Raw genomic sequence first — 22179 nt, 5'->3', positions numbered from 1 at the left:
GTAATGCAGTTGTACATGGGAATAAGCCTGCATGGTTATGTTATGGTCACTATGGCTGGGATTCAGGGAGAGGAAGATTCCATGCCTGCTATCAGCAAGTGAAGAGAGACTAGAGTCATGGTTCAATCCTTCCTAAGTGTCAGCTCGCAAACCTGGCCAGATGTGGTGGAGAGTAAGCTTAACTGAGTTCACCACTTTTTGGAGTTACCATCTTAGGCCTTGTCTACACTACAGGGATAAGTCGACCTAAGCGACGCTACTCCAGCTACGTGAATACTGTAGCTGGAGTCAACGTTGCTTAGGTCGACTTACCACGATGTCTACACCGGGCTGGGTTAATGGGAGACACTCTCCTGTTGACTTACCTTATGCTTCTCGTTCTGGTGGAGTACCGGAGTTGATGGAAGAGCGATCTGCAGTCGATTTAGTGGGTCTTTACTAGACCCACAAAATTGACCCCCAGTGCATCAATTGCCGCAGCGTTGATCCCCGGTAAGTGTAGACATGCCCTTAGTTTCTTCCCATCTCACCAGGACAAGAGGGGAGTGGAAACTTCCCAGTTCTCTTACGACAGCACAGCTGCATGCCATCCCATACTCAGAGCTGAGCTTAAGAATTTCACTTATGTTCCAAATAGGCTGAGTTATAAATTAGAAGAAAATACTATCGCACTCTATTATGACAAAAAGCATTTTAAAAAACAACCCTTCTTAAAGCAAGCACAGGCTCACAATTAAATGAACAATTCAGAATTTTAGTATATAATTCCTAGGTTGTTCAACAGATCAATTCAATACATTTATAAATAACCATATTTAAAGAAAATGCTGTTATTAACAAAAAAATAATGTTACTACTGATGTGATATACTACAGCATGGACATGCCATGCAAGTTTACATAGGATTTAAAAAAAAAATCTTATTTTCAATTTCTGGATTTTCAACCCAGATCAGTAAATTGTGAGATGCTTTTCCAAGATGCACTGTAGCTATATCATTGGTACATCTGCATGATTACTCTTAAAAGTCTCAGTGGTGGCTGCTCTCCTAATGAGCCAGGATAAAAATCATTAAAAAGTAATTGTGTGCAGGTTTTACAGATAAGCCTCCACTCTAGGACAAGGCAATCTTGACAGATTGCAATATTTCCAAGGCAATATACTCCTCCCTTCCTGTTTAATGAGCCATAGATTTTTAATCTGGGAAATGTTGGTGCTAGGCAAAAAGAATGCACAGGAGGTATTGTCTGCACATGCCTCCTTGCTCTATGTATTGCAAAGTTGTAATCAATACAGGAACAGATAAGGTCTAAACCCAATCTCTAGACTCCTCCAGAATACCGAATTTCCATCTACATATCTTGTTTTCGTAACACTTGTCATTGTACCAGTCAGAATGAATGTTTTTGAACAGACCTTATTGCTGCTGAGGCCCCTCATATTAGTGAAATTTCTGTTTATTCAAACAATGGTATTGTTTTTTTAAAAAAAGTTTGGGTTACGTAAAGGCGGTGACTTGCACTAAAGCTAATTCATAATCACCAGCTAGTAAGACATTTACAGAGGAACAGTATAAGAGGATAAAAATATGTCCACTTATTAAAAATATAACAAAACATTACATAAGAAATGCAGCTATAACATGGATAAATAAAAATAAAGATACGCACCCAGGCATAGCAAGGAAGAGAGAATTAACAAAGGGGTAAAGGGTCAAGATAAGAAAAATTTTGCTGGAATTAAAATATTACAAAATATCATGCACAATAAACTATAATGCAATGCTTACTGCTATAATACTATATAAAACTATCTGTCCCCTCCCCAAAAAAACCTTCCTTGTGAAACAGTTAAGTTTGATACACATGATCTACCAAAACCTCAAAGGTAAAGGAATGAAAATTTAAGTCATTTCAAGACACATATCCTTTGTTTTTCAACCCACAGACCAATACCATACCACTACCACAGTACACCACAGATCACACACTATCACCTTAATGCTGCCACTGTAGCTATGCCAGCCTTCTAGCACCCACTTAATCAAGCTACCTTCTCCAAGGCAGTGCATCAGACTACCCTGGAACTTTCCTTCCTGCACATTTCACTCATACCCCTTCCCAACACTATATGTAGATGTGCAATGTATAGTTTGGTGTCTTGGAAGGGGGATTAATTAAAAAAAAATCTTTAAGCATTAGATGTCAGACTTGCATACAAATCCACTAAATCCCTGTTTCTGTCTTCACAACAGGGTCTTCAAGCCTTGAAATGGCAATCAGAAGCAGTCTTGGACCAGTGAACTTTCCAGGAAAGATACCCACACCTGCTGCAGACCATGTATGCTGGGTGAAGCTGTGGAGTACCTTAAAGGGACTTTAAAAGCTCCTGCCATGGGAATTCCCTTCCCACAGGAATTGAGCAAGACATTCTCAGGCTGCCTTCTGAGGGACCCCTTGGCAAACCCCGGTGAGACTCTAACCAGTATTCCTTCTCTCTCAAATAGACACTTTGAGAGGTTTTGACTAACTTTGCTTTGCATAATCACTCAATTCCACATCATTGCCTTTTGCTTTATTGTGATTCCTTTCCTTTTGTGTGTTTCTAGTGATAACGTTTCTAATCTTTGGCATGAATTTCCTAGTGTGTTTGCTATGGTACTGAGCAGGTTGAGTTCTCTTTATATCAAACTCTGAACCTTGTTCAAATCTGTGTAATGGTGGACAGCTACAGGGTCATGTTAACACTGTTGACTCTTTGGGCCCATGTATTGCATCTAACTAAATACAACTGCAGGCATATCTCACTGGGAGATTTGAAGCCAGGTAACAATTTTCACCTGGAGACAGAACTCATGTTGTGGACAGGCTGCAGAGTGGTAGCAGTGTTAGTCTGTGTTATCAAAAACAACAAGGAGTCCTTGTGGCACCTTAGAGACTAACAAATGTATTTGGGCATAAGCTTTTGTGGGCTAGAACCCACTTCATCAGATGCATGGAGTGGAAAATACAAGAGCAGGTATAAATACATGAAAGGATGGGAGTTGCCTTACCAAGAGTAAGGTCAGTCTAACGAGACAATTCACTTAACAGCAGGATACCAAGGGAGGAAAGATAACTTTTGAAGTGGTAATCAGAGTGGGCCATTTCAGACAGATGACAAGAAGGTGCGAGTAACAGTAGGGGGAAATTAGTTCGGGGGAAATTAGGTTTAGGTTTTGTAATGACCCAACCACTCCCAGTCTTTATTCAGGCCTAATGTGGTGGTGTCCAGTTTGCAAATGAATTCCAGTTCTGCAGTTTCACATTGGAGTCTGATTTTGAAGGTTTTTGTTGTTGAAGAATTGCCACTTTTAGGTCTGTTATTGAGTGACGAGAGAGGTTGAAGTGTTCTCCTACTGGTTTTTGAATGTTATGGTTCCTGATGTCAGATTTGTGTTCATTTATTCTTTTGCGTAGAGACTGTCCGGTTTGGCCAATGTACATGGCAGAGGGGCATTGCTGGCACATGATGGCATATATCACATTGGTAGATGTGCAGGTGAACGAGCCCCTGATGGTGTGGCTGATGTGGTTAGGTCCTGTGATGGTTTTCCTTGAATAGATATGTGCACAGAGTTGGCACCGTGGTTTGTTGCAGGGTTTGGTTCCTGGGTTGGTGTTTTTGTTGTGTGGTGTGTAGTTGCTGGTAAGTATTTGCTTCAGGTTGGGGGTCTGCCTGTAAGTGAAAACTGGCCTGTCCCCCAAAGTCTGTGAGAATGAGGGATTGTCTTGATAGAGATCCTGTAGGTGCTTGTAGTCCACATCCATAGTGGCTAGGATGGTGTTTTCTACAATCCTTTGGTGATCTTCCAGAAAACACCATCCTAGCCACTATGGATGTAGAAGCTCTCTACACAAATATTACACACAAAGATGGACTACAAGCCATCAGGAAGAGCATCCCTGATACCATCACGGCAAACCTGGTGGCCTAACTTTGTGATTTTATCCTCATGCACAACTATTTCAGATTTGGAGACAATTTATACCTTCAAGTCAGCGGGACCGCTATGGGTACCCTCATGGCCCCACATTATGCCAACATTTTTATGGCTGACTTAGAACAACACTTCCTCAGCTCTCGTTCCCTTACACGCCTACTCTACTTGCGCTACACTGATGACATCTTCATCATCTGGACCCATGGGAAGGAGGCCCTTGAGGAATTCCACCAAGATTTCAATGATTTCCATCCCACCATCAACCTCAGCCTGGACCAGTCCACATAAGAGATCCACTTCCTAGACACTACGGTACTAATAAGTGATGGTCACATAAACACCACCCTATACCGGAAACCTACTGACAGCTATACTCACCTACATGCCTCCAGCTTTCATCCAGACCACATCACGATCCATTGTCTACAGCCAAGCTCTAAGGCCTTGGCTACACTGGCGCTGTACAGCGCTGCAACTTTCTGTGCTCAGGGGTGTGAAAACGCACCCCCCTGAGCGCAGCGAGTGCAGCACTGTAAAGCGCCAGTGTAATCAGCGCCTGCAGCGCTGCATGCTCGCTCGCAGCGCTGCAAGCTATTCCCCTCGGAGAGGCACGTTCGCTCGCAGCGCTGCAAGCTATTCCCCTCGGAGAGGTGGAGTACTTGCAGTGCTGTGAGAGAGCTCTCGCAGCGCTGGCGGCGCAACTACACTTGCGCTTCACAGTGCTGCCGTGGCGAAGTGTAGCCAAGGCCTTAGATACAACCGCATTTGCTCTGATCCCTCAGTCAGAGACAAACACCTACAGGATCTCTATGATGTATTCTTAAAACTACAATACCTACCTGGTGAAGTGAAGAAACAGATTGACAGAGCCAGAAGGGTACCCAGAAGTCACCCACTATAAGACAGGCCCAACAAAGAAAGTAACAGAACGCCACTAGCCATGACCTACAGCCCCCAACTAAAACCTTTCCAGTGCATCATCAAGGATCTACAACCTAGCCTCACACTCACAGACCTTGGGGGACAGGCCAGTGCTCCACAAGGATTATTTGTTGTTCATATTGTTGAGATGTATATAGAGAATATGAAGCAATTGGCATGCATGTTACATGAGGATGTGTGGAACTTTCTAAGGAGCAGGAGAGGAGAAGCTAGAGTTGGCAGGAAGTTACTTTTCTTTTCCAGGTTATCCATAAAGCCAATGGGTGATTACAGCTCACTGAGTTTAATTTAAGGGAATTTCTGTTAGACAATGGGCAGAATTTTTTCTCACATCACCTTTACACCAGTGTAAATCATCTACCTTAATGGACTGCTGATTTAAACATGTGTGGGAGAAGACTCTAGTTCAGATGACCAATTTTTACTCTCATTTACACCTGTGTAATTCTGGAAAAATTGTGCCATCAATGGAGTTGCTCTAGGATTTAAAGTAATAGAAATATTTTCAAATGTTTTCTATGCTGACCAACCCATTATTTTTCGATTTTGTGTTGACACCTCTCCCTGTGATTTTGTCCTCTAGACTAGAATGCAAAGAATTGCATAACCCAGGGATCGGCACCCTTTGGCTCACGGCCCATCAGGGAAAGCCCCTGGCAGGCTGGGACGGTTTGTTTACCTGCAGCGTCCACAGGTTTGGTCGATTGCAGCTCCCACTGGCCGCGGTTTGCCGTTCCATGCCAATGGGGGCTGCAGGAAGTGGCAGCCAGCACATCCCTTGGCCCTCGCCGCTTCCTGCAGCCCACATTGACCTGGAATGGCAAACCACGGCCAGTGGGAGCTGCGATCAGCCGAATTTGCGGACGTTGTAGGTAAACAAACTGTCCCAGCCCGCCAGAGGATTTCCCTGACAGGCCGCGTGCCAAAGGTTGCTGATCCCTGATTTAATCCCTCCAGGTAAAGAGCTTCAGTTGCTGGCTGCTTCTGTAAGCCTCAAACTCAGCTTGAATATTGGAGTTTTAAATAGCCTTCTGGGTTCTTTTGTGTGTGTGTGTGTGTGCGTGTGTGTGTGCTTTAAAGAGAATTAAAAGAGAATTTGTTAAAAGTCAAGAGGGTAAAAAGAAAAATAGACCATGATTTATAAATAAAATCACTGTCTTATTAGTGGTGCTAAGGCTCATTATAAAGATGGTTGAGATTTGAAAGAGGACCTTTCTTCCCCCTCAACTTCTGAGGCCAAAGTCAGAGCATTCTGTTACAATTAAGGAGATGTACTTTGTCTAGTATCTAAGGACAAGAAATTCAAAGAGCACTTGCTATTCAGTCAAATATAACAGTGTCAGTGAATTTGGTTCTTATGGATGAATACATCATGTTATCTGATCTAAAAAATTCTCTCGTGCCACAGTACAGAGATAATATAAATGTATTTTATAAAAGCAGCATTTTTCTAAATTACCCTTATAATGTAGAAAGTAATGACTTGGCTCTTGTTAGCTAGACACTCTGTTTATAATCATAAGAGAAGAAAGATTGTTTAAAGTAGTAGACTGAGAGCAGGTTTAACTTTTATCCTTTGCTGCTGTGGAACTCCTGTGTCACCTTTGGCAAGTCTTTAAATTGCCTCAGTTTCCCTTTGTATAAAATAAGGATAAGATTTCCTTACATCTTTACACTGTGAGGATTAAGACCCCAATCCTGCAATAAACTCCACAGTTTGTCTCCTGTCCAGCAGTGGTCCCTACCTCTTCAGTGCTCATAAAACACTGAGCTCTTCAGGTGGATTGTGCTATGTTAGTGCAAAATGACATGTATACTCAGTGAAAGTATTTGGTCCCTATTTGCATATTTAATATGCTCCTAAGGATCAAAATATTAAAAAAGGATATACAGATTACATAATTAAACATTTACCAACCTTAAAACTAATCTCATCTGAACATCCATTTCTACTACTATTGATCTTAAAAGTTTCAGCTGAGGGGATATATTTTAATTATTCATCTTTATTCTGTGTTCATTCCTCCAGCTACATAATTTCTAAGATCACCTATGTGTCACTGACCTATAGGAAAATACTGTCAATTTGTAATAACTCATACTCCTGTGCACTTATTTTTTTCTGATCTGCTCCCTGGAGGATTCAGCCTTTATGTACTTAATTGGTGACATTTACAACAGTCCCCAATGTTCACTAATGTTGGCCATTATAAATTGCACACTGAAAGTTATTGATTACTGAGTTCCTCCATGCAGCTGGGCATGCTTGGTGAGGCTTAGAGATCAGAAGTTTTCTGGAGCCCCAATTGTTCACTCTCCTGCTCCAGCCCTACCTCCAAACAACCAAACTAGTCCTGCAGACTGTGCTTTGAGGGGTAGAAGAATATACAGACACCATGGGTCCAATGACACTACATAATTCTTCCGTCATAAATCTGTTGCCCTTTATTTGACTTTTACACAGCTGAGGAACATGTGAAAACTTTACTGCTGATTTCACCTATGGATCCACTAAGGGTTTGACTGGGAGCACTCTGATCAATGTGACTCCTCTCACCAATACCTGGTTGTACAGAAGTGGAAAGGTGGCCTCATGGAATAGAGAGGTGAGAGCATCCCACTTAACTGCTTTGGTATATGACTAAATCATAGAGTCTCTTGCTTGCTGCAACACTGATTATGCTAGAATTAAATTACTCAGCCCCAAACTTGTAAACCCATATTACACTGTGAACAACTGAAACTATTCTTCATTATTTAATTTTAGGCTTTTGATTTACAAGAATGCCCAGAGATAGAAGTGAATTTTAGAAAGTTAAACAAGGAAAGCAAAACTTCTGTAATGCTGACACAATTTCATTCAAATACAACTAAAATAAGATTAAAAAATGAAACTCAAAGATAGTTAAAATTGTGCATTAAGTTTTGGATTCTTCTACCTAACATGAACAGACCTTTTCTAAAAGACTGAGTTAATTTCATTTGTACGACATTCCTTTCATGGCATTCCATGGCAGTCTTCTCATGCTGCACTTGCTACCTCTGGCATGAGGGAAAGTTTAAATATGAGAAACCTCATGGGTGTCTCCTCCTCTCTGGTTGGCTGCATGTGAACACAAAATGTGCAGCAGTCAGTGGGGACTTTTCTCTATTTAATTATATGGTACAATAAAAACAATTCACAAGAGATATCAACCATTCACTGCATATTTACACTTTTAAACTTATTAATTAAATAAAACTTTGGTTTTTTGCTAAGTGGTGAATTTTTCATTTTGCAATAACTGACTAAAACGTACTGTGTAATCAGACAACATTTTCATCTAATTAAATTACATACAATGTCAAACTCACTGAATATTAAATATTCAGTCTTAATAAGATGGTGCTGGAGATACAACTGTCCAAATAAAATATATGTCAGGGAAAATGCTCCTAGATTTTGACAAGTAGCTCAACAAATTGTTAGATTTCACTCCAGAGAATGCATTTAACAAAACACGATTACTTTAAACTTTTACTACCCAATTGATTAAAGGAGATTTATTTATGCAGAACTATTTTAAGAACACTTATCACCTTCAAAATTTTGGGCAATTAGCTTATTGACAATTTATCTTTTGTTTTAATGACCTTTGGTTATTCATTCTGTAAAGTACCATTAGTGCGTTTGCCCCCCTCTGAAAAGGCTCACTAAAGAACATCTAAATTTTTTTCTTCTAAGTGAACACAAAATCAGATAAGTTAAAGAGAGAGTTTTTCCCCAAACATTTACACAATTATGAAAGAGAAGTTCCTAAACATTACAACTGTGTGTTTTGCTTGCAACCTGTATGTTTTTCTCTTAGTTTTTAAACTCAGAGTATCATTAGAAAAAGGACTCATCCATGTTTTGCGCTTCCTCATTATCTGTAGTCCCTTAGCAACTCCCTCTTCCCTTTCCTAAAGTCACACATAATGCACTGATATTAACATAAGATTCTTAATAGGGTTTGTAGCCAAATTCACTAGCCTACATGCCCTACAAACAAAATAATTTCAAACTCCATTCAGATGTAAATGTTTAACTTTTAAACTATTGCAGCATTTATAAAATATAGATATTCATCTGCTCTTCCTACTTCAGAGAATTTATTGTATTGTCATGTTACAGTTTAATTCTCCTTAAATTTTTCAGCAAGTTCTTTGCAGTCATTATGAGAATGCATTATTAATTCATTTTATGAGAATGCATTATTAACTCAGCAATAACCAACAATAAATAAGAAAACAGTGGCAAGCGTGTGCGGAGCTATGACATCTTACCAGTTAGAAGAAAGACCATCAAGCGGCAAAAGTAGCTACCAATTCCAAATGTTTTCTTTAGGGCTTTAATTCTTCGTATGCTTTATGGCAAAGCAGACTCATTTACTGGGTCTATAACTGCCACCTACTAAATTCTTCTTCATTCATGCCACTCCACTCTCTTACCCTGCACTATATCCTTAAAAAATGTAGTAGAGCATTTTTTTAATATTATCCCACTTTCCCAATACTCTCACTAAACCCTTTATAGTATATTCTGTCACTTTACATTGTCTAAACTCTTCATAAAGAGCCTTTTTTCCCTGGAACACTCCTTGCACTCCCATCTCAGGTGATCAATTGTTTCTTTAACCTTACAGGTGTTATGTATCTCATCTTTGTGTCAATTCAATAAATATAAATTATTATTCAAGCTGAAATGATCAGTTAGCAGTCAAAATGAGTATATCAATGATCCTTTCACAACTTCGGAGTAGTGCATTATCCTCTGTTTTGTGGAATAATTCACAGAATGATCGTCTTTTTTTTCTTTCTTGATCCACAATTCTTGCTATTCCTTTTAAAGATCCTTTTAAAACTAAACTTTTAAATTCCCGCTTACTCAAAGGAATCTTTGTATCAATTTCTCTATTTTTAATGCAATTTTGCTTCCTTATTTGCCATTTCATTGCCTAGTATTCCAACGTATGCTGGGATCTGTGCTAGTACTTTGTTCACACCTGAGCATAACTGTGGTCAGAAACAATATTTCACTTATTAGATCACTCTTGCTTTCTGAGTTACCCCTGTTAGTTACCAATAGATCTGATAATGTATCCAAAAAGCTAGCTGCTGGGGTAGGCTGTACATCCCTCATCCAATTTAATGCTAACATTTTTCACACCAATTCAGCTGTCATAATAGCTATAAAATTAGATATTATTTTAGATTTCTTAACGCCAATCTCAAGGATGCAAAAAGCTACTGTTTTTTCATTTGTAGATCTGTTAATATATATTCATCAATGGTGACTCCATTTACCATGTATATGATCACACACTTTACTTGTCAGATAGGATGACTCTTTCTTTCCCTTTATTTTATTATATAATTCTAAATCCACATCCAGAGAGATGTTTTTCCAGGTATAATTTATTGCCCCATAACTATAGATTTTAATCTCTCCTAGTCCTTCTTTTTCACTTAACTATTTTACCCACATTTTAACCCTACGAGCATGAGGGAGTTTATTGTGTTAGGCTAACATTCCTCATATATTTGTCCAGTAGTCTTATCTGAGCTATTTTCCTTGACTTTAGCCCAAAATGTCAGATCTAACACTTCATTCTTAAATTGATAGGCATTTCTCTAGTAGCTTACCTGCATTATACATGGTGAAAAGGTTTTAGTTGTTTGACTCTGGCAAATTTAAAGTGCTGGGGCACTCTCCCCAAAATGAATTATGGGGGAAAAAATCCTATTATAGGGCAACTTTGCTCTCAAGAGTGGTAATACTGAGAAAGATGTCAATAGGTGTGGGGTAAATAGCTGTAGAGTAGCCCCTTCTTTCACTGGGAGCCCAGTTTTCATTTGCTATTGTTATGATTACACAGTGTCATCTTTTTTTTTTAAAGTTGACTTCTTTTGGTAAACTGGTAGAATTATGGGCAGTAGCAATGCAGTTGACTATTAGTTGAGACTGTTGATAAAATTATTTAAAAAAAATTATAAGTGCTTTAGGTAAGATTTAACTCTAGTTTCAGAAGTTTTAAAAATATTTAATATCTTTTACACTTGTATACAATCTTCTCATCTTTTTGTGAAGGAAACGAACAATGCGAGTTTCTACATGATAAAAATGATTTTCCACTTTCGTAATTGTTTCAATGCAAAACTAGCCTTCTATTGTTAGAATGTATGAGAATTGATTGACTTTTCTTGTGTGTACTAAAGGCGAATGGCAATAATACTCTACTACCTATAGAACTGTTAACTTGCAATTCAATTATCAGAGTCCTTTAGAGGCTGAAGACTTAGGAGCAATTTAAGAACTAACTCTGTTAATAGATTAATACACTTTCAGGTGGTAAGAAAGTCAAATGATTGTCGCTGTCCTGTAATGAAACTGAACTTTAAAAACTAACAGCCTTATTACTCACTAAGCTTAGCTTCATGACTGAGGGGAAGCTAAGATTGTATATGATTACATTAATTCATGTAATCAGATTTAGAAAATCTACTTGAATTGAATCTGTCATTAAACCTGAATTATCTATTCTGTTACTGTGAACTACAGGTTTGGGTCATTGTATTTCTGGGCCCACAGTAACTAATGATATTTATCACAAAGGGGATAAAACTTTGAATAGCTAAACAGAAACCTGCGGTTTTTATATGACTGTGTCAAACATTGTGAAAGTAATTGTGCTTAAGATTGATTTACAAGACAGAGAATATGAAGGTATTGTTTTGTCAAGTTAAGAAGAAATTCAACACCAATCACCCCCGTAATTCTGATTCTCATTTGTAGCTCATGCAGCTGTTGAACATACTTTATATGTCTCCGGCAGGAGTTTGACTGTGAAGTTCATTCCTCCCTATTTGCCAAAATGCTGCTGAGCAGAGTTGGATGAAGAATGGGGAGAAGTAGTTGTGAACATTTAAGCATATTCTGATTCACATTTTGATTTGGCCACGTTCAAGTTGTTTCTGGCAAATGTTCACGACTAAAGTCTTCATCATGTGGTATGAACATTTGTTGAAGGCAAAGTCTTGGCATGTAGCAAATATCTGTTAAATCAAGAAAGTAGCTTGTTATGTGATTAAATCAAATTTGTTTTGTGTGGAAGCAGAAGTACCTTATAAAGTCAGGCCAGGCAACTGAGGAACATACAGTGATTTACATGACTAATAGCACAGCTTGAATAGTGAATTCTGAATGCCAAGAGATCAAACAAATACTTACTATGAACAACATGTGAGCAATTCAAAGGCTGAAACTGGTTTGCATAAATTACATAGCAAACGATAAAACCCCCACATTGATATATTATGTTCTGTTTGTGGACGACTTGCAAATAGAAAAGGCTGAACTCCTCAAATTACTCACATGACTAATTTGCTCTGCTCTTCTGATGACCTTCATGACCTTTACTGACTGTTGAACTCCTTTACCCTGTCTGACACTTGATACTACTTCCTTTTTTATTCTCTGAAATTAACTCTGATCCCACTTGTTTTCATTTAGGGGAATCCTGTGAGCTCGTGGAATGGCTACTAAATTAGTAGCTTGGTATACCACATACTGAGCTCCCTGAAATCTCTGACCAGTGTGGTGCTCGAGGAGGTACCTCGGAGCAGACTTGGAACACAGCCACAATTTAGTGGGTAATATTACCACTGTCTTAATTTATTTAACCTGATCTAGAAATAAAACAATTCTTAATTTGAGACTGTTCTTGTAAAGTGCTGAGCATCTTCTAACTCCATTGGCTTGACTGAAATGGAGGGTGTTCTCACTTTGCAGAACTGGGCATCTTAATAAGAAGCAAAAGGGATCAATTGAAAAGATGAATCTAGGAAAGCCATGAAAAGATTTGACAAAGTCCATAATAATTTGGAGTTTGAGCCACAGACCTAAGAAGGCAGCTTTCTAAACCATCCGTCAAAGTTTGAGAATGTGATCTTGTGATTGGCAGATGCAAGAATTATGTAACCTGCGAATCAGAAAGTCAGCCTCACTCTACAGGCGCTCTACTCAAATGACAATAATACAAATTATTCATAGTAGAGCTAATCTGATATCACTAAAAACCAAAATTGAATGTCTGTTTGTGCATTGGAACAAGTGTCAACCCCAGTTAATTAACTGGTGTTTCAGATGGGAGAGCTTATCAGCCTTTTTCACTGAGGTCACCAAATGAGTTAATTTGCATATTTGTGCATAGTTATATCAAATCTTTGCTTTAATAACTTTAATTTAATAAAAGTTAATTTTCTGCTTAAATAACAAGGCGGTTTGAATGTAAAATCTTTGATACCTGCTTAGTCTGATCTTTGTTTGTTTGTTTGTTTGTTTGGCTGTTTTTTACAGTGGGTATCTGTTAGTATTTAAATGTAAGTCTTATAGCATAGCCCCAGACTTTCTGTAATAAACTTCATGGACCCAGATGTGGGATGATGTGTCCACCTGACTGCAGTCCACCACTTGTTTCCTTATTTATTTGTATTACAGAAGTACTCCAGAGGCATCAAACAAGATTAGAAGCTCCATTACGCTGGATTTACTTATGCACAGTATGGCCTTGTCTAAGCATCAGCTGTAACTGTATATGGATACAGTTAAAGCAATACAATCTCCTCTTAGTATGGATGCAATTATACCAATATAGCTTATTAACCATTCATATTTGGGGAGCATATCCTGCACTTGAATAGTAAACAAGCTACACTGGTATAAACCCATTTATACTGGTAGAACTGCATCCACATTAGGGTTGCTGCTAGTATATCAGTGAAAAATTGCAGCCATAACTGATATAGTAACATGGTATAAACTACATGTAGAGCAGGCCTAAAACTATCCCTACCCATAAGAGTTTACAGCCTAAATAGACCAGGGGTGGGAAGCTAAACAAAGGTGAAGTGATGTACCAAAGGTCTAACAGTAGGGTTACCATACGTCCGGTTTTTCCCGGACATGTCCGGCTTTTCAGCAATCAAACCCCCGTCCGGGGGGAATTGCCGAGAAGCCAAACATGTCCGGGAAAATGCCGGCCGGGCACTTCCTCTCCCACGGCGGCTCTGCTACGCTCCTCCCCTCTCAGACTTTCAGAGCCGAGCTGCCCGAGCCAGCGCTACTGGCTTCGGGCAGCCCCCCTGCCTCCGGACCCCGAGCCGCCGGCCCGGCACTTCCCTTCCCGGGCTCCAGCTGAGCTGCTCCGCTCCTCCCCTCTCAGACTTTAAGAGCCGAGCTGCCCGAGCCAGCGCTACCGGCTTCGGGCAGCCCCCCCTGCCTCCGGACCCCGAGCCGCTGGCCAGGCACTTCTCCTACCTGGCTCCAGCTGCTCTGCTCCGGCGGCTCGGGGTCCGGAAGCAGGGCGGGGCTGCCCGAAGCCGGCAGCTCAGCTCTTAAAGTCTGAGAGGGGAGGAGTGGAGCAGCTCAGCTGGAGCCCGGGAAGGGAAGTGCCTGGCCGGTGGCTGGGGTCCGGAGGCAGGGGGGGCTGCCCGAAGCCGGTAGCGCTGACTCGGGCAGCTTGGCTCTTAAGGGCAGTTAGGAGCAGGGGTCCCAGGAGGGGGCAGTCAGGGGACAGGGAGCAGAGGGGTTTAGATGGGTCAGGAGTTCTGGGGGGGGCTGTCAGGGGGTGGGGGTGTGGATAAGGGTTGGGGCAGTCAGGGGACAGGTAGGGGGTAGAGTCCTAGGGGGCCAGTTAGGATGTGGGGAAGGTCTCAGGAGGGGGCAGTCAGGGGACAAGGAGCAGGAAGGCTTAGGTAGGGGGTGGAGTCCTGGGGGGCAGTTAGGGGCAGGGGTCCCAGGAGGGGGCAATCACGGGGACAAGGAGTGGGGGGGAGGGTTGGGGGTTCTGAGGGGGTGGGAAGTGGGAGGGAGTGGAAGGGGCAGGGGCGGGGCTAGGGCAGGACGGGGGCGGGGGCGGGGCTAGGGCGGGGCTCCTCCCGTCCTCTTTTTTGATTGTTGAAATATGGTAACCCTATCTAACAGCAGGTCAAACACTTTCGGCTACACTTCTCTAGTTACAAACTATAGAAATGATCCCTGAAAGTATGCTAGAACTGTGACTAGAACCAAAACCTCCTGACTCCCAGGCAATGTTGCCAACTCTTGTGACTTTATAACAAGTTATCTGATATTTAGGCCAGGTCTACACTATAAACGTACACTGGTATAACTACATCGCTCAGAGGTGTTAAAAATCCACCTCTCATGGGATGCAGTTATACCGACCTAACCGCTGGTGGAGACAGTGCTATGACAATGGGAGGGGATCTCCCATCAACCTCTTGGGGAGGTGGCTTAACTATGCCGGCAGGAGAAGCTCTCCCATCAGCATAGTGACATCTTCACTGAAGTGCTACAGCAGCGCAGCTGGACTAGTGCAGCTGCGTTGGTGCACCGAAGCTGCTGCAGCATTTTATGGGTAGACCTGCCATTAGTGTTTCTTGTAAAGCTCCAGCTTTCGAAGGTATGTGACTATGTGAGAATCTTAGCTTTAATTTTAAAATACTTTTGAAGCCCTCATGGATGTGGAGAAAAGCTTGAAAATGTGAACCCTAAAGACAAACCAGAAAGCAAACAAAAAACTAAAATACACTTAATATTAAAATCTCATGATTGGTAAGTTTTTTTTTTTTTTTTAATTTTTGGGAGAGCTGACTTGACTATGGTAATAGTGTCAGTATTCTATCAACTAGAATTTCCTGGAGTGAGATATCACTCTGAAGTGAGGTGGGGATCAGGAAGGTCAAACTAGAATATTGGGGTGTGAAAGATCTGAGTTAGGCCTTTACCGCATGGTAAGGTTGCAAGGGGGTGCAGCTAGTTTTGTTTTCTTGAAGTAAGTGCTGGGTTTTAAAGTTTGAAAAATGCTGTGTTACATCAACCTTCTGCTTGTTCCAGCCATCCTATCTCCATTTTTTTGTTTCTAGTTGAGACCACAGATGTAGGGAGTGCCTTCTAGTGTGTGCTGGAGGGAAAATGGGAATTGTGTTGTGGAGGTAAATGACCACCCCAGTTTCTATATGGAATGGGAAGCTGCAGCTTGACACAAAGAGGTCCCTTTTGTCTATAGATCCAGGTCCGCATGTTTAGATTAGGTCATTCAATGTAATGATTCAAACGTTTTTTAAACTGGAGACTTACGTCCATTTTTCTCTTGCATTCTAGTATTAAAACTCAAAGATACAAACTGATTTGTATCCGCTTCATACACAGACTGACTTCAACTGAGGTACTTGCAAAGCATGGTGTACTCTCCAGGAGTAAGGGGGAGGAAGGAATGTGGCTCCAAAACATTAACATGTTCTTTATAATTTACTATATTTCCTAAGGTAGAAATGTAATTAAACACATGCCTTTGTGGGAGACTCACTAAAATATTACAATTTTCCCATTTGGATGTGTTAGAAAGCATTCAAAAGGTGCTGAAATCTTCATGTAGCCAATGTTCCAGTCAATATTCCTATACCAGAAATAGGATCATGATAGAATGATATCAGATTAAGCTGAAATCACTGCTCCGGTCTAGGTGCATGCATAATGAAATAAGAAACATAATCCAATAAAACACAGCCAGTACTAAGGGTCAAAATGAGATGATAATGACAACTTCTTCAGCCAGCTACATTTATGGGCATCAGGGAAAAGCTGTTAGTGGATTGGGAAGAGGAAAGCGGAACACTTTTTGTTCAGTTGCTGTGGAAGCTCTTAGTGTGATCATTCTTATTGAATGTTTAAATATATTACAACTCCATTCACAAAATGGTAACAATCCGTGAAAGTGTATGTGACCCATAAACCCCTTAATGCCAACTGGCAAAAGAGGTTAAAGAATATCCTGATGGTGGTTCACCAAAGAATATCACATGAGGTCTTAAATGAAAGCCATGTTCATGCTGGTCATTGATATCATTGTGAAATGACAGATATGATGAGGAGCTGTGTCTGTATACTGAAAATGTTTTTATCAAGGCAGAGTTGACAAATGGGTTTTCTGTCAGACAAAACATGTTTAGTCACCTGTCTGGCATGTAAATTAAGCATTGTAAATTAACACAACTGAAAGTCATTTATGTACAAAGTCAGTGGGGGTATGGGAAATCAATAGGGAAGCAGCACACTGGAGAATAAACCAAGGGATTAGACTGACACAGGAAAAATGATGAACTATAGGGTTATAAGTAGAAGGCAAAAAGATACTCCCTTTAATCTGTGCCTAGGAAGTAGTTGGGCAGTGCAATTACATTAATGAAAATGGAATCACAACTAGCCTTGGTTGTAAAGCTGAAAAGGACATTTGGGTGAGATAAACTTTCTTTAGACATAAGGATATTATGATTGTTTTGTGTGTAACCTTCTTGTTTCTGTTATCCTTACTCACGATCTCTTGAATGTCTGATAAATTTATTATTGTTTTCACTATAAATATAACTTAGCGATGTGATATTAAGGTAGGTGCTGATCCTGAGTCAAATCATTCATGCTGGTGTGTATAATGTTTCCATGGGGAGAGCAGACCTGATATTTCCGTGAGTGGTCAGTAGGGAAGGGACTTCAACACTAGAAGAATGCTTGAAGGGGACTCAGGGCCTGAGGTACACATATTGTTAATTTGCAAGGCAAAGGAGGGAAGATTGTTTGGGTGGCTAACAAGCTGGTGGTGTCAGGGAGATGACACCCAGTTAAGCACAAACAAGTTGTCATCTCAGTGGAGGCAGGGGGCTAACAAGACGGCTTACATTCATAGAATAAGAGAAATGTAAGATAGATCATCTAGTTCAGTATTATCTAGATCATCCCTGACAGGTGTTTGTTGAACCTGTTCTTAAAAACCTGCAATGACGGAGATTCCACAACCTCCCTAGGTAATTCGTTCCAGTGCTTAAGTACCCTTAGAGTAAGGAAGTTTTTCCTAATGTCTAACCTAAATCTCCCTTGCTGCAATTTTAAGATCATTACTTCCTGTCCTGTCTTCAGTGGATAAAGAGAGCAATTTATCACCCTCCTTTTTATAACAACCTTTTACAACTTGAAGACAGTTATCAAGACCTGTCAGTCTTCTCTTCTTCAGATTAAATAAGCCCAATTTATTTTATCAAATTTTCCTCAGGTCATGTTTGCTAGACCTTTAATAATTTTGGTTGCTCTCCTGTAGGCTTTCTCCAATTTGTCCACATTCTCTGAAGTTTGGTGCCCAGAACTGGACTTCAGCCGAGTCCTTATGTGTGCTGAGTAGAGTGGAAGAATTACTTCTCATGTTTTGCTTACAACACTCCTGCTAATACATCCCAGAATGATGTTCCCTTTTTTGCAATAATATTACATGTTAACTCTCATTTAATTTGTGATCCACTATAACCCACATATCCTTTTCTGCAGTACTCTGTCCTGGGCAGTCATTTCCCGTTTTGTACATGTACAATTGATAATTCCTTCCTAAGTGGAGTACTTTGCATTTGTTCTTTTTGAGTTTCATTCTGTTTGAGACCATTTCTCCAATTTGTCAAGATCACTTTGAATTCTAATCCTGTCCTCCAAAGTTCTTGAAGCCCCTCCCAGCTCGCTATCATCTGGAAATTTTATAAATGTACTCTCTATGCCATTATCCAAATTATTTTTGAAGATATTGACTATAATTGGACCCAAGACCAATGCCCCTGGGGACCTCACTTAATACACTTTTCCATTTTCACGGTAAACCATTGATCATTATTCTGTGAGTGCGGTTCATCTGGGCTGCATTTCCGTAGTTTGCTTATGAGAGGGTCATGTGAGACAATATCAAAAGCCTTACTAACGTCGAGATATATCATGACACGGTACCCTGAGAAATGCTACAGTTTCCAAACAAGATAATGCAGAATTCTTAAAGACTGTGGCCTTGAATTACAGTCTCCCTGAGTATATATGGGAGGTTTAACTCATTGCATTTCAAATTCCACTGATGATAGAACTGCTGCTGTTGGACCAATATACAACACTCCATAAAAGCAACAAGCTTTCAGCAAGCAGATTGTTTTATTAAAGAAAACCAAAGTTCAAAGAACTAAATAAGTTCACATGATCATGAGGGAGAAAGGGGGAAAGCAACATGGAAAATGGTAAGCTTCAAACCCAACAAGAGCAACAGGGCTGTATTTCAGGCTGTTAAGCATGCCATGGAATTCATTAACCTGTCCTAGAGCACTGTAATTTTGTGGTTGCAGTCAATGGTCCTGAAGTGCACTGCACTGCAATTACAGGGCTCTGTAGCCTCTTCTTGAGCCTAACCTGTACAGCTTCCTCTCTTCTTAGTCAAACTGGTATCAGAGCTATACACTTGTCTGTGCAATGATATTGAAAGTATGAGACTGGAGATATCCTCTAGTAATTATTTTGGGGAAGTTCTATAGGACTGTGGTATACAGGAGGTGAGACTAGATGGACACAATGGTCCCTTCTGGACCTGGAATCTATGAATATTGCTCACTGTTCCCTTTTTAAGTGTTCTTTAGGTGAATCTAATGATCATGAAAGCTATCAGATGGCCTATCCAGTAAACAAGAGTCTTCTATTGTACCATGTTGGTAAAGAGCAATATAAATTTCCGGATGTTAGACCATATCAGAGAGTTCTGATTTTAAATGGGGTGAGAGGGCCCACTTCCCTGAAAACATGCTTCATAGGTGAGAAATTAAATCTGTGAACATTCAGTTCTTAGGCTCTATTGAGACCCAAAAATGGTGCCAAGTATCATGGTGATTTTTTAATGGTGACAGTAGTTTAGCAGGAAATATACACAATTTCACATAGGCCACTGAACTGCCATTAGGTTGTAGCTAGTTTAGATCACTATCAACAAGGCAGGATTGGACACGTGACCCTGATGTGCAATGCTTAATCCCATTTCCTGTTCTCTCAACCTGCCAAAACCATAAACCTTCTCATTCTTATAGGTTATACGTTAGCACTCGAAGTACAAATTACAGAGGGTAGAATTATTCATTGTGTACAATTTTGAAAAAATCTGCCCTTTTTGCTCATGAATTGTCTGTAAAAATATTTTAATTTGTGGATTTATAACATTTAATATTTCATACAGGCAACTATAAGTGAATACATGGTTTACAACCTGTTCACTGAGCATTAATTTGGGTATTTAATATTTAGAATTATCTACTTGTGCTGTAGAGTATTGCTAGTGTTTCCTGACTAGATGACTTAGCTTTTATTAATGGGAAACATGTATAGAGTAATCAACGGATTTAAAAATACTCGGGTTCCTTCTGCCTTTGGGCAAGAAAAGATTTTTTTAAAGCATCCATTAGCTGTTTAGCAAGCTTATCTCATCTAGATAAAATAATTGTGTTTGCTTAGTGAAGTTATAAAAGTAGCGATGTCCTCTGAGTGAAGGCTGCAGTTACCTACCTTTTATTTTCTCAGTACCAGGGCTTTGACCAAGGGGGTCTGGGGAGATCCTATTCTCCATCTCATATAACTCCTGAGACACCCTGGCTATGGTTCTTATGCTGGGAGTCAGAAGTGGGTGTGTGTGGAGAAGGAGCCTCTATAGCAGACTTTACCCTCAAGAATTTTCCTATGCAAGGGGATCCCGAGGAGGCAAAATCTGCTGAGTTTTGAACAGTTTTACACCAGTAAACTGATGCAAAGCTGAGACATAGAAAGATCTAGTTCTTATCTTTTACAGTATCTAGCATTTTTTGTCTTACTGGTCTGTTTCACAAAAGGAAACTTATTGTATTTAACATTGTACCTGGAAGCAAGGGAGGTCTTTACATGTCAGACTTCCTTTTAAAAATCAGTGTTTTGGAAACATCTTTTGTATTGTTAAAGTTGCTACATTTCTATATGGATCCCATGATTAAAAGATCACTTACACATCAGCTCCCAGACACAGTTGTTGGAATGCATTCACAGAGACTTAAACACAGTGTTGAAGAAAGCAGGGCTAAATTCTGGTTTAAGCCTCCATATGGATATGACATGATTTAAGGTGCAATTTTTCAATCTTGACATTTAATCCATGGGTTTAAATTACTCCAGGGACCAATCAGTGCTCCATTTCTTAATCTAGGAGCTAAATATGAGGCTAGATTGCCTTCATGTAGTAGTACTGGAATTTTTGAGAGCAGACAAAGAAAATTAGCCTGTCAATTTTTCAACTTTCCAGCAATGTAAAGAGAAATGGCTGCCTAATATTTCACTCTTGAATTTAAAAATTTCTTAGAACTAAGAGGCAAATAGCTTTTGTGTGATAAATCAAATATGGGGGGCACTGTTCTCTGAAATTATCAAAAGATAAACTAAGTAGTGGTGTCCCCAAGGGGGCCCAGTCCTATTCAACATATTCATAAATGATCTGGGAAAAGGGGTAAAGAATGAGGTGGCAAAATTTGCAGATGACACAAAACTACTCAAGATAGTTAAGTCCCAGGCAGACTGCGAAGAGCTGCAAAAGTATCTCTCAAAACTGGGTGACTGAATATCATCTGCCGTTTTGTTACCCAATGTTGATAAATGCAAAGAAATGCACATTGGAAAACATAAACTCAACTATACATATAAAATGATGGGGTCTGAATTAGCTGTTACCACTCAAGAAAGAGATCTTGGAATCATGGTGGATAGTTCTCTGAAAACATCCACTCAATGTGCAGCGGCAGCCAAAAAAGTGATCAGAATGTTGTGAATAATTAAGAAAGGGATAGATAATAAGACAGAAAATATCATATTGCCTCCATATAAATTCATGGTATGCCCACGTGTTGAATACTACAGGCAGATGTGGTCACCCCATCTCCAGAAAGATATATTGGACTTGGAAAAGGGTCTGAAAAGGGCAACAAAAATTATTAGGGGTACGGAACAGCTGCCGTACGAGGAGAGATTAATAAGACTGGGACTTTTCAGCTTGGAAAAGACACAGCTAAAGGGAGTTATGATTGAGGTCTATAAAATCCTGACTGGTGTGGAGAAAGTAAATACGGAAGTGTTATTTACTCCTTCTCATAACACATGAACTAAGGGCCACCACATGAAATTAATAGGCAGCAGGTTTAAAACAAACTTAAGGAAGTATTTTCCCCCCCACAAGGCACAGTCAACCTGTGGAACTCCTTGCCAGAGGATGTTGTGAAGGCCAAGACTATAACAGGGTTCAAAAAACAACTAGAGGCATTCATGGAGAATGGGTCCAGCAATGGTTATTAGCCAGGATTGGCAGGGATGGTATCCCTAG

The 22179-nt window shown here is 40.2% G+C and overlaps 1 long non-coding RNA gene and 1 pseudogene across 1 annotated transcript in view; one reads left to right on the top strand and one right to left on the bottom strand.

The window, feature by feature from the left end:
* Positions 1–22179, top strand: part of LOC101943610 (uncharacterized) — a 54230-nt gene that overhangs the window by 13057 nt on the left and 18994 nt on the right. The window contains exon 2 of the long non-coding RNA XR_006175326.2: positions 2255–2469. This is a non-coding gene — a long non-coding RNA (uncharacterized LOC101943610). The remainder of the gene's footprint in view (positions 1–2254; positions 2470–22179) is intronic.
* LOC135981008 (small nucleolar RNA U3) lies at positions 14924–14995 on the bottom strand (annotated as a pseudogene).

The sequence above is a fragment of the Chrysemys picta genome, chromosome 1 (genome assembly GCF_011386835.1).
Source record: "Chrysemys picta bellii isolate R12L10 chromosome 1, ASM1138683v2, whole genome shotgun sequence".
In the NCBI taxonomy this organism is placed as follows: domain Eukaryota; kingdom Metazoa; phylum Chordata; order Testudines; family Emydidae; genus Chrysemys; species Chrysemys picta.
Note: the sequence above shows the minus strand (reverse complement) of the source record. Positions and strands in the feature narration are given on the sequence as shown.